The sequence below is a fragment of the Euprymna scolopes genome, chromosome 40, assembly GCF_053919585.1.
Source record: "Euprymna scolopes isolate OS-2025 chromosome 40, ASM5391958v1, whole genome shotgun sequence".
Taxonomy (NCBI): Eukaryota; Metazoa; Mollusca; class Cephalopoda; order Sepiida; family Sepiolidae; genus Euprymna; species Euprymna scolopes.
The window spans coordinates 67,451,426-67,463,925 of record NC_136521.1 but is presented as its reverse complement, the minus strand read 5'-3'; the positions used below and the strand labels follow the sequence as shown (position 1 = coordinate 67,463,925).

At 31.0% G+C, this 12,500-nt stretch overlaps 1 long non-coding RNA gene and 1 pseudogene across 1 annotated transcript in view; both read left to right on the top strand.

The window, feature by feature from the left end:
* The window catches only part of LOC145265601 (uncharacterized), a 100,525-nt gene that overhangs the window by 81,701 nt on the left and 6,324 nt on the right, over positions 1–12,500 (top strand). Inside the window, exon 3 of the long non-coding RNA XR_013864682.1 lies at positions 7,957–7,977. This is a non-coding gene — a long non-coding RNA (uncharacterized LOC145265601). The remainder of the gene's footprint in view (positions 1–7,956; positions 7,978–12,500) is intronic.
* On the top strand, positions 12,051–12,167 carry LOC145265794 (5S ribosomal RNA; annotated as a pseudogene).

Here is a 12,500-nt window from a genome sequence, read left to right as displayed (position 1 = left end):
CCCGTTTCCGGTTCAAATACGATTTGTATTACTAAACGCGCGAATTAGTTAGCCGTGTCTTGTTTAAGTAGTTTTCAGGTAGAAAAGGTCCTGCGGTCGATTTGTCTGTCGCGCTTAAGTTTGAAATTCGAGATTTTTTTTTTAAATCTTAAATGCTTAATCGTATTATTTGAATTCTTCATACCACTGTTCTCATCTTCTGTGTTATTTACACAACGTTTCGGTCAGTGTAACCTCCGGCCTTCTTCAGCTATATCTTGTCGAACTCATGAATCTTTCTGTTGAACTCTGGAATATTTTTTCGGACTCGGGAATCTGCACTGAATTCCGACCAAAGCCCTTTATTTAATCCATGGAGATCACGTGTTCTCGTTCCGTCAGCCATGGCCGATTACAAGTCATAAATAATACGTATTGGCCGGACTAATGATTGAGACTTCAACCTCCAGAAGAATGGAAATTACAATGAATTTGAACAAGTACTTTATCCACTAGGTCACGGGTTCTTGTTTGACAAGATACACGTGAAGAAGGTTGGAGGTTACATCGGCCAAAACGTTGTAACAATTCAAGATGAGAACAGTAGTCCGATGAGTCCACCGAATACGAATAGGTAATCTTCATCTCAAAAATTCGGAAACATTAAATTTTGAAATAGTAATTTTGTTTGTCTGCCATGCTTAAGTGTAAAAGTATATTTTCTTCATCATGTCACATGTAAATTTTAAAATAGATTTTTCTGGCTTTTTTATGCTTAAGTTAAAAATAGCATTTGCATCAGTTTGTTACGCTTAAGGTAAAATAGTTTTCCCTTTCGTCTCTCGCAAATACAGTTTGTTTTAAAAATGATATTTCTGTCAACTTATTACGCTTAAGTATAAAATGTTTGTACCATTTTCGAATTTGATATCTTATTGATTAAAATATCTCTACTTATATATAAAGGGCACTTTGTCTGTGTGTGTGTGTGTGTTTGTTTCTGTGTGTATGTGGGTGTGAGTGTTTATACGTGTCTCTGTCCGTGTCTGTGTGTGTATCTCTGTGTATCTCTGTGTATGCTTGTCTCTGTGTATGTCTATATGTCTGTGTGTGTGTGTGTGTCTGTCTATGTGTCTGCGTGTATGTCCCTACGTGTCTCTGTGTGTGACTCTGTGTGTGTTTATATATGCAACTGTGTATGTCTGTGTCTATGTGTGTACCTGTGTGTGTCTATGTGGGTGTATGTGTGTATGTGTGTGCATGTGTGTGTGTCCGCACGTGTCTCTGTGTGTGTATATCTGCATGTGTCTGTGTGTGTATCTCTATGTGTCTATGTGCGTATCTGTGTATGTATCTCTGTGTCTTTGTGTGTCTGTGTGTTTCTATGTGTATCTGTATTTGTGTGTCTGTGTGTGTCTGTGTATGTGTTTTAATGTGTGTGTGTGTCCGTCTGTGTGTAAGGTGTAAATCTGGGTGTGTCTATGTGTGCATCTGTGTGTATGTCTGTATGAGTTCTTTCTTTATGGACACCAAAACGATTGGGTCCATATTTTTTTTAATTTTACACAAATATACTTTGTGTCTGGAAGTGTTCTTGCATAGATTTTGTGTCGGAATGCGTCCAATACGTATCAAAAATCGATAATCGAATGAAATCCAATTAAATAAGAAATCGTCCGATTTTGAACAAAATTAACACTCTTATACAGCCTAACATTAAAAGTGCATTTGAGAAGTTTTATCACTGCACGAGTAGAATGGCAGAGCGTATACAATCAAGAGCAGGTTCTTTGATTAGACAGAGACGTGCTCGAAATGAATGTTTCTATTTATAGCAAAATTCAACCATGATACTTCACGTTTGCATTTAACAGTTTAATTCAAACCATTATATAAAGATAATTTTATAATATCAACTGTAGGTTCTCTACAGTGCAATGTAGACTATAATGTATTGTGAACTTAGTCACTATGGAGAGGCATGTCAAGCTTCCTTCCGGTTCACCGTAGTGGGTCCCCAACTAGAGCAGGTAATAAATCGATTTGATTTTTTTAACTTTTCGTAGTGTGGACCATTTGTTGACCACTCAATTCAATCCCGGGAAACGTCAAGTCTCCCTGCTAGTTACTTCATAAATTGGGAGTCTGAATTACATAAGAATATTAAATCTTCGAAAACGACTATCAAAAGGTTCGTTATACAACGTGTATCGTGACTAATAATAATAATAATAAAAATTCCTTACCATTTGGGAAAATAAAACTAGCCTCATAGAAAACAGGAAAGTGTATAAAATGATTGGTGTTTTTATTGCAGTAATATTTCTTGCACTACTTTCTTGCGCGCAGGAACTACTTTCTTACGCACAGCAAGTGTAATCCGTTTGACGTAGAAACACACAAGACATGGCACATTTACATTAAAGCCTAACATACGTGTTTTTATGTATTCTTGTATAGACGTTAATAAACCAGTAAACTAACACCATGTCTCTGTTACTATAAGCACAAGATGGTGACAGCGGTGAGATTAAAACAAAATGAAAAACAATATAAAGATACTTAAGAAAAACGTGTAACAAAAACATTCTGGAGTGAAATCTGATTACAATTAAAGTGTCCTCACGTCCAGATTACATTTTTTTAAATTCACCAACTGTGACAATCAGGCTTTAGTAGGGTGTATTCCAATTCCTGCTGTAGCTGTTCATTTTGTCCTGAAATCGTAAAAATTGGTCAGTCATCTCATAAAATGTATAGCAATAACATACTGGATTTTCAAGAGTCTATGACAATTTTAAATGCCTGTACAAAAAAGTCTGAACACTTATTGAAGGTACCTCGTATGATTAAGATTTTAATATTTCCACAGAGAGTCTGCTCTTTTAAAATGAATGCATTAGTTTTAATAATAATATATATATATATATATATATATATATATATACATATATATATATATATATATATATATATATATGAACAAATGATTAATAAACATGTTAAAAAACATCTTGAAAAAGAGTTAAAAACATATTTAATTTCAAAAAGGAAGCACAAGATAAGTGGATAGTCCTTAATCCGCGGAGTTTCAAAGAAATACTCTCCTTCTCATCAGAGGGCAGGAATTAGCAAAATGCGGGATCGGATTTTGCATGTAAAAGTATTTAATGAAACCACAGGTAAGTCACAGATTTTACTTGGTTAAAAAAAGGGTGAGGTAAGGGGAATGGGAGGTAAAAGAAAAAATGATAAAAAGATTTCACATGAATGGATAGTCCGGTGAAGGGTAAAAAAATCCAAGAATGGTAAAATCCAAACATGGTCGAATTAAAAACTTGCAATCCAACAGGTAAGTTCTAAAGGAATCGTGTAACTGGAAGATGGTCCAAAATGATCCAAAAGGCAGAATTCCTTGGAAAAATCACAAATGGAATGAGTTCAAAATCATCAAAAGAAAAGTTCAAATGTGCACAGAAAAAGCACGACTGAGATTACTTTACTTGTAAATATATACTCTTTAATATTTATAATATATTTTAAGTTTACCATTTTAATTACCTTGGTAAACTTATTGTAACTTTTAACATATTTTATTAACTGTTTGCTCATATTATAAGCTCTATTTCCTATTTGGTTTTATCGAGCTTTTATATCTGGCTGAGATAATTTTATACGTATTAATTCTTTAATATTTATAATTTACTTTATATTAACCATCTTGGATCATTTTGGTAAATTCAAAGGCAATTTTCATTTTATATATATATATATATATATATATATATATATATATATATATATATATATGTATGTATATATATGAACAACTGATTAATAAAACATGTTAAAAAACATCTTGAAAAAGAGTTAAAAACATATTTAATTTCAAAAAGGAAGCACAAGATAAGTGGATAGTCCTTAATCCGCGGAGTTTCAAAGAAATACTCTCCTATATATATATATATATATATATATATATATATATATATATATATATATATATATATATATATATATATATATATATATATATAACTTGAGTTTCTTCAGCCATAATCGAAACTGAAACCAAAACATGAAGAATTCTTGGTAAAATGATTTATTACAAGAAATGTTAGTAAATAACAATTAAATGACAGTCACTCGTATGTAAGCGTGACACAAAAGAATAACACACGCTATCGTATTAATATACAGACTAGCGAGACCTGTGCAAATTCCACAGGTGACTCATTCATATGTAATATATTGATGCTGGCATTCTGTGGATGTTCAGTGTAAATGGAGACGCTCTGATATTATTGTAGCTCTTTTGTTAAAACTGCAAAAGTATTTATCTAAGCTAGCAGGGACGCCCGACATAGCTTGGTCGTAAAGTACGCTTAAATATGATATTTTAATTCTTGCAGATTTCGCATATATTATTATAGAGTTAACGATCTATCTATTTTTATATAGTATAAAGTTGTGATTTCAAAAATAAAACCTATATCAATATGACCTGGATGCAACAGCTTGAATCGAAACCAAAACTAAAACTCATGAAAATATATATAGTCTTGGAAGTTTTTTAACCTTTTAAACTAGACAAAAACTATTTAATTTTTATTTTTTATCATTCTTTAGAAAATATTTAGTCAGTCATTTAATAACCTGCAATCAATGCATCAACTTGCTCTCTCGAATTCACTATTTTACTAATGATAATTTAAGGGATCATCAGTTGTTTACCATACAACACTGTTTAGAGGATTTAAAAACAAAACAGTATATTAAATCAAGGCTCCCCAGCAGTGTTGATCAAACACCACTTCCCTTAATATTAAGAAGAAGGCATGTTACAGATATTAGATCTAGTTTCCTATTCTTAATTAATTTGGCTAACCAATTCATGTTATAAAAATGAATTCCTTACCTGTGAGATTCATCTGTTTCCAAATTCAAAATGGATATATTTGTTAATTTACCAGTCTTGTATTTATAAGATTAGGATTAATCAATTTAACTACTTATCACCCTCACTATGATTATGATATATTTACATTCTTATTTATTTAAAATTAAAAATATATAAATGTTAGAAATATTTATAGGTATATACATTTTTTATATATAATACATTTTATACATTACAATATAATTTTGGGTTTCCTTTATTAATATATTCTGGTTAATTTTTAACGATTCAAAAGCATCAGGATAACGAATGCTTTATTTAACTGTTTAAATATTTTAGTTTTATCCCCACCTTGTTTTATCATCCTTATTACTAAACTAGAAACTGGTGGTATAAAATCTATTAATTTTAAAGTAACGCGAGCTATTCTCAAAAATTCTGACATAATGGTTCCATAACAAATAAAAACATGGCAGGTACTATTTTTATGCGGCATACATACTATTTGAAAGGGGAAAGCGTTTCTTTTATCAAATATTTTATAAAGAAAAATCACATCCTCAATTTTTATATTTAAATCCAGAAATGTAGCCTGTTGTCCTCTGTGTTCACAATTCAATTCTAATTCCTTTGGATATATAAGATGCTTATTTTTTTTTCGAATTCATCATTATCGTTTATACATATAAGGTCATCTATAAATCTCCTACACCCATGAAAATTATGTTTTATATATATAATTTTTTATTTGTGATCACACACACACACACACACACATACATAGAGTGTAGGTAAATACAAATTTGCCCAAAATGGTGCAGGATCCAATCCCATTGGGATACTTATCGTTTGGAGTAATATATTATTTCCTATTTGAAAATAACATTCTTTAATAAGATGACTTATAAGTATTTTTAAAATACCTTTAGAAACACTCGTTTTGCTATTTTTATTTTTACACCAGAAAGCTTTAGAGTTTGAAAAGTCTATATATTTACCTTTTCCACCTTCAAAAGCTAAATCTACAGTATCATTTAATTCTTTTATAAGTTTTTTTATGCGGAATTTTAGTATATAGCGTACTAAAATCATAAGTTGCTATAGATTTTGCTTTTATTCTGGAATTTATTTTATCTAATTTTTCTTTTACTGGTTTGGAATTATTTACTACCCAAAATAGATTTATATTACTATAGAATTTTCTTTTCTGGTGAAAATTATTTATTTGATTTATAATTAATTTAAATATTTTAGATATAGCTTTACTTAAAGGTTTAGTGATGCACGTCTTTGAACCTACAATAAATCTAGCACCAATTGGATTTTTGTGTATTTTAGGTATCCAATACATATATGGAAGTTTTTTTTTGTTTTTGTTTTTCTTCTAACTTTAATCCTACTTTTTCACTAATAATACTATTATTCATAATAATGCTATCTAAATTACTATTACTTACTTTATAGGTATCTGAAACGTTACCTATAATGCCTACTTCTATCAATAAACGTTGTATATGATATTTTTACATATAAAAACTTTATCAATCGGAGCTATTAAAAACTTGTTTTGAAGTATTTTAAGTTCCTCCAGTATTTCTGAATTTTTTTAAAAGAGGATTTGTTTTTCTATGGTGTTTAAATTGTTTCATATGTTTAACCTTTTTATTTACGCATTCAAGTATACTATTTTTCCATGCATCAAACGTAAACCGTGCTAATTTATATTTATTTACCATAGACATAATAAAACCTTCTAGTGCTTTAGTTACTTCTTTAACGCATTTAGTGTAATTTAGGCATTTAGGCTCTCTATAATTCGGACCATTACTAAGGAGTTTTCGTAATTTATATATTTTTTTTTTTTTTACTATCTGTATATTTCCTGTAATTACATGTTTTATCTCATTATTACAGAAATGAGAAGAATTACATTCACATTCTGGAATATTTATAATATTATCATTTATATTTATATGTTCTACCGTGTTTTTATAATTGAAAACCTTATTACGTATTGTTGGCGCTAGTTTATATGTAAGTATTGGTTTTTGATCTTTTGTTTGTAGCTCATTTGGTAGTAATTGTATGGTTTTTGGATTATTTAATATTTTAGGTAAATTGATATAATAAAAACCTTTATTTTCATACAAAATGACACAAACATTTCTAGGTTTCTTTTCATACCTCCCACATGTGGCTTCTATAATTTAGTGTCGATTATATCCAGAATATAATTGTACTATTGAATGAAATAGTCTTTCTTATATATCGTATCTGATGCTATTTCCTTCAAAAACTTTTTTTTTTTTTGTTTGATTAAACAATTTTCTAATATAATTGAAAGACTCAGAAATTTGATTAATAATAATATCTTTAGTTTTATTAAAGATGTTCTCGCATGAAATAGATGATTCTCTATTATTTCTATTCACATAACTTCTATCTCCAATAACACAGGGAAGCAAAACTGGATATAATCGACCTATATTTCCGGAATCTTTTATGCTATTTTTTCTTAAACTTTAATATTCAAACCATATGCGTAAATTACTCGCATTTTTTTTTATTATTTCATCTTCCTTATCCTGACGCATCTTTAGGATATCGTTATCCACATTTTATAAAACTATTATATCCATTACTTTTAAATTTTTCAATTATTTGTACGGAAAAAAGACGACTGACTACTAGTATTAAAGATGGGGAGGGAGCGTCGGCGCTTTAACTGGAGTTATCTCCCCGTGGCGCGTTCACAAAATTCCAACATAGCGCTCTCATAAAAACGTGTTTTTCCGCTGTAAAAAAAAAATACTCGATCAAATTAAGTTAAATTTTTTTTTCGGAGATCTTCAGTCCATAACGGATACGTACAATATAACCTTTTTCTGATATTTTCATTTTTTTTAATGTCTTGATTAAACTGTACAAGTGCCGAAAAAAAAAAAGGGTAGTTATGCGAAGGGATTGGAAAAATTAGTGCTAACTGAATTATCTCCCTTTTTGCAGATTGTCTAAATATAATAAGAGAAAATATATTTTCCTCAAATGAAGTAAATTTTTTTTCTTTTTCGTTTCAGTAACGCATGGGAAGATGAACGGTGAGTTTAATTATTTTGCGTTTTTTATTTTTTTTATTTTTTTTATTTATTTATTTTTTTTCCTATTTTTTAAATCAAAAAATGACAATGAAATGATGTAACTACATTCCGGTTTAACTAAACATTGCTAATGACAAAGTGTAGTATATGTTCCGGTGCTATACTTCACCTTTTCTGTTCTCGGTCAATAGTGGAGAAATCCTTCATGACAGAGACAATTTTACTTTCGTCCCTATACGGAGTTCCCCTTTTTTTTAGGTGCTGGATTCCCCCCCCCCACATTAAAAACCGACTTTGTGTCTAACTCTGCCCTTGTGGCGAGGCAAGTGAATATGAACATTAAAAATAGAACGAAAATAATTTATATATATTTACAAGTGGCTTTGTCTGTCTGTCTTCATAATGGTTTCTACTGCACTACTGACATAAACCTTCATAAACAAAAATAAAAGCACCTGTGGAACAAATTTAATTCGATTTTTAGCCGGTAAAAATAGTTGCTAAAGGGCCCAAAACTGAAAAATATTTTGACGTAAGTAAACTTAAAATGCATGCACAAATATACATTTAAACATAAAAGTCAGCTAATTATTATATATGGTTAGAAAGTGACATGTAGAGTGCTGTATGTTTTGACTGATAGCACTCAAGTCTTATATTTATTTTAATTTTTGAAATCACTAATATATAATGGGTACAATATAATAATCAATAAAAAAATTGGCTTTATAATAATACATATGAAATCTGCATGCACTAAAATATCATGCTTAAGTGTATAAGGTCGGGCAACGTTGGGCGACCTGTCATTTATATATATATATATATATATATATATATATATATATATATATATACACGAGCAAACAGTTACTAAAACATGTTAAAAAAAACACTTTGAAAAAGAGTTAAAAACATATTTAATCTGAAAAGGAAACACTTGATAAGTGGATAGTTCTTAATCCGCGGAGTTTCGAAGAAATACTTTCCTTCTCATCAGAGGGTAGGAATTAGCAAAATGCAGGATCGGATTTTGCATGCAGAAGTATTTGATGAAACAACAAGTAAGTCAAAGATCTTACTTGATAACAAAAAAGTGAAGCAGAGGGAATATGGCGAAGAAAATGGTGATTACACGTGAATGGATAGTCTGGTGGAAGATAAATAATCCAGTGATGGTAAAATTCAAGTATATAACTTCAAGAAAGTTAATTTAATTTCCATTTGCACAAGTAAAATCCAAGGAAATCCCGTAATTGGAAGATGGTCTAAAATAATCCAAAGGCAGAAATCCATGGAATAATTCACAAAAATGTGTACAAGGGAAAAAGGGGGAAAAAATTCCAATTGTTTGTTGAACTGATGCGTGTATAACACTTACGACAGTATTTGTATTATTATTCATCAGACTACTGTTCTCATCTTGAGTTGATTTTCACAACGTTTCGGTCGATATAACCTCCGACCTTCTTCGGGTATATCCTGTCAAACTCTAGAATGTTTCTTTAGAACTTGGAAATTTGGACAGAATTTCCAGCGGAACGAGAGTAGCGTGCTCTTGTTCCATAAGCCATGACTGGATAGAGGTTCTACGTATTTCGCAAATGTATTTTTCGGTCGCCCATACTAAGGATTGAACCTTCAACCTTCAGGAGAATATCACTTTTACAATTAATTTTTCCAACTACTCTAACCACTGAGCCACGGGTCCCTGCTAACAATTCTAGTACGAATTTCTGTCTAAATCTCCGAGTTTGAGAGAAACATTCCTGAGTTCGACAAGATATACCTGAAGAAGGTCGGAGGTTATATCGACCGAAACGTTGTGAAAATCACACCCAAGATGAGAACAGTCCGATGAATAATAATATAAATAACCAATCCTCATCTCAAAATTTCAGAAACGACTTACGACAGTGTCGATATATTAACAGTTACAGTTTAAAAACGGACATGTAACACTTACAACCAAATAGGATGGTTAACAGTTCTCTGGAGTTTTAACATCGGCCAATGTAAGAAACTTCTTTGCTATTGTATGAAAAGCGGCAAATGAAGATTGTTACAATTCGAAGTATTGGTGGTAATTACACCAGCTTTATTTACTGATTACGGCATAATCACGTTGACACACCGGTTCTCGTCAGATCACCAAAGTTAAGCAACGTTGAGCCTGGTTAGTACCAGAGGGGTGATCATTTGGAAATTCTAGGCATTGTTTCCAGTCATCCTGTACATACACTTCACTTGCCACTGGTATTTAACAATGTCGACTCAGGAGATGTGCGATTGGAGATTGCGCACCTTCTGCCACAAAAATTTCACGCGGATGCACCTCTTTGTGGGTATCTATAGGCTGTCAAAAACTGAAGGCGCCTGTATTTACCGAATGTTTCCCCTATGGAAAGATTCAACGCTGCTTCTAGACTATCGCCATTTCGTGTCCCCTGTACCGTCACTGCCCCTCTCTCAACTCTGAGTCGATGTGCTTTCTCTCACTCCCAACTCTTGATTAAAAAAAAAAAAAGATACATGTTTTTCAAGCTCTCTCCTAAAAGTCCACGTCACTTTAAAATGACTTCTACGTCAGATTACAGAGATCAACCTATTTTTAAATAATTATTATTATTATTATTATTATTATTATTATTATTATTATTATTATTATTATTATTATTCTTTTCTGTTAAAACATCTTAACATAAATAATTTTATCTGTAAATATTTATTTCGCTAATAATATTCTATTTTTACAAATATTAACAATGATCATAATAATTGTCAGCTAGCACATCTTTGACGTTGCCCTGCCAATATCTTCCAGGTGCATTAAAATCAGTTTTACTTGAATGGGCATTTTTTTTTTTTTAACATCTTAGAGAGAATAAGAAATTTTTTTTTTTTGCTTTAAAGGAGAGAGTTCTTTTTATATTCTTCAATTAAAAATGAGTTATTTCCCTTGTTAATTTGTGGTTTGGGATTATAATGGAAAATGTTCCCATACTATTAGTTATCCAGACGGATTGGCACGAAATACACGGTGCCTTCAATTAGTTTCCAGACTTTTTTGTACACACATTAAAAATTGTCGAAGACTTTTAAACATTCAGTATTTTGTTGCTATCTATCTTATGAGATGACTGACCAATTTTTATGATTTCAGGTTCAAATGAACAGCTACAGCAGGAACTGGAATACACTCTACTAAAGCTTGGTTGTCGAAGCTTTTGAATTTAAAAAATGTAATATGGACTTGAGGACACTTTAGAAAAACGATATGCAATAAAATTTCTGTTTTAAACTTTGAAACAATACCACAGAAACATATGGAATGATACACACTGCTTTGGGACCATCTTGCATGAATCGAGCATCAGTTTTTTGAGTGGCATAAGAGGTTCAATGAAGGCAGTGAGTCTGTGAGAGGCGATAAGAGGTGTGAAACGAGTAATGAATTCAGAACATCAAAGTTGATTGGCCAAATAAAGAATTTCATGAATAAGGAACGTCGCGTGTCTAGAGAGACAATAAATGCACAGTTTGATGTCAGTGTGGGAACTGTACACACAATTATTCTCGAGGAACTGAAGATGCGGAAGATTTGTGGGAATGCACCAGTCCACAACTCCATCTTTGTCACAGACTATTTGACCAAGATGGGGATCAAACTCGTCCTTTGTATGATTCAGACTTTGTTCCCTATAAATGTTGGTTATTACCTAAGCACAATGGAAAACTTTACAGACTGTCGTTATGATACCATTGATGAAAGAGGCTGTGACGAGAGTCAGAGATACGTTCACACAAGGATACTTCCATGGGGTCATTCCATAAGTTGTTAGAATGGTGCAACAAATGCATTGCAGCCGGAGGAGATTACTCCGAAGGAGACTAGAGTTTCATGTGTGTACTATCAATATTAGTGACGATACAAAAAATTCTGGAAACTAATAGGAAGGAAAGGCAACTCGTATAAAAGCGTCTGAGGAACAGCAGAAAAATATTTCATTTTTAAATTTCATTTTTACAGACTCACTATCAGTAAATGAGAAACCCCTGAATACAAAAGTATTAAACATGATAATACATGTGGACACACCGGTTCCCATAAGATCACTGAAGTTAAGCAACGTTGAGCCTGGTCAGTACTTAAATGGGTGACCATTTGGGAATTCCAGGTACTGTATGTGCTTTCTGCCTATCTCAGCATTATTTTCAGCCGGCTAGCACTTCTCCTTGTGTATATATATATATATATATATATATATATATATATATATATATATATATATATATATATATATATATATATATATATACATATATATATACATATATATACATATATATATATACATATACATATATATATATACATATATATATATATATACATATATATATATACATATATATATACATATGTATACATATATATACATATATATACATATATATACATATAAGAACAAATAGTTAATAAAACATGTTAAAAACACTTTGAAAAAGAGTTAAAAACATAT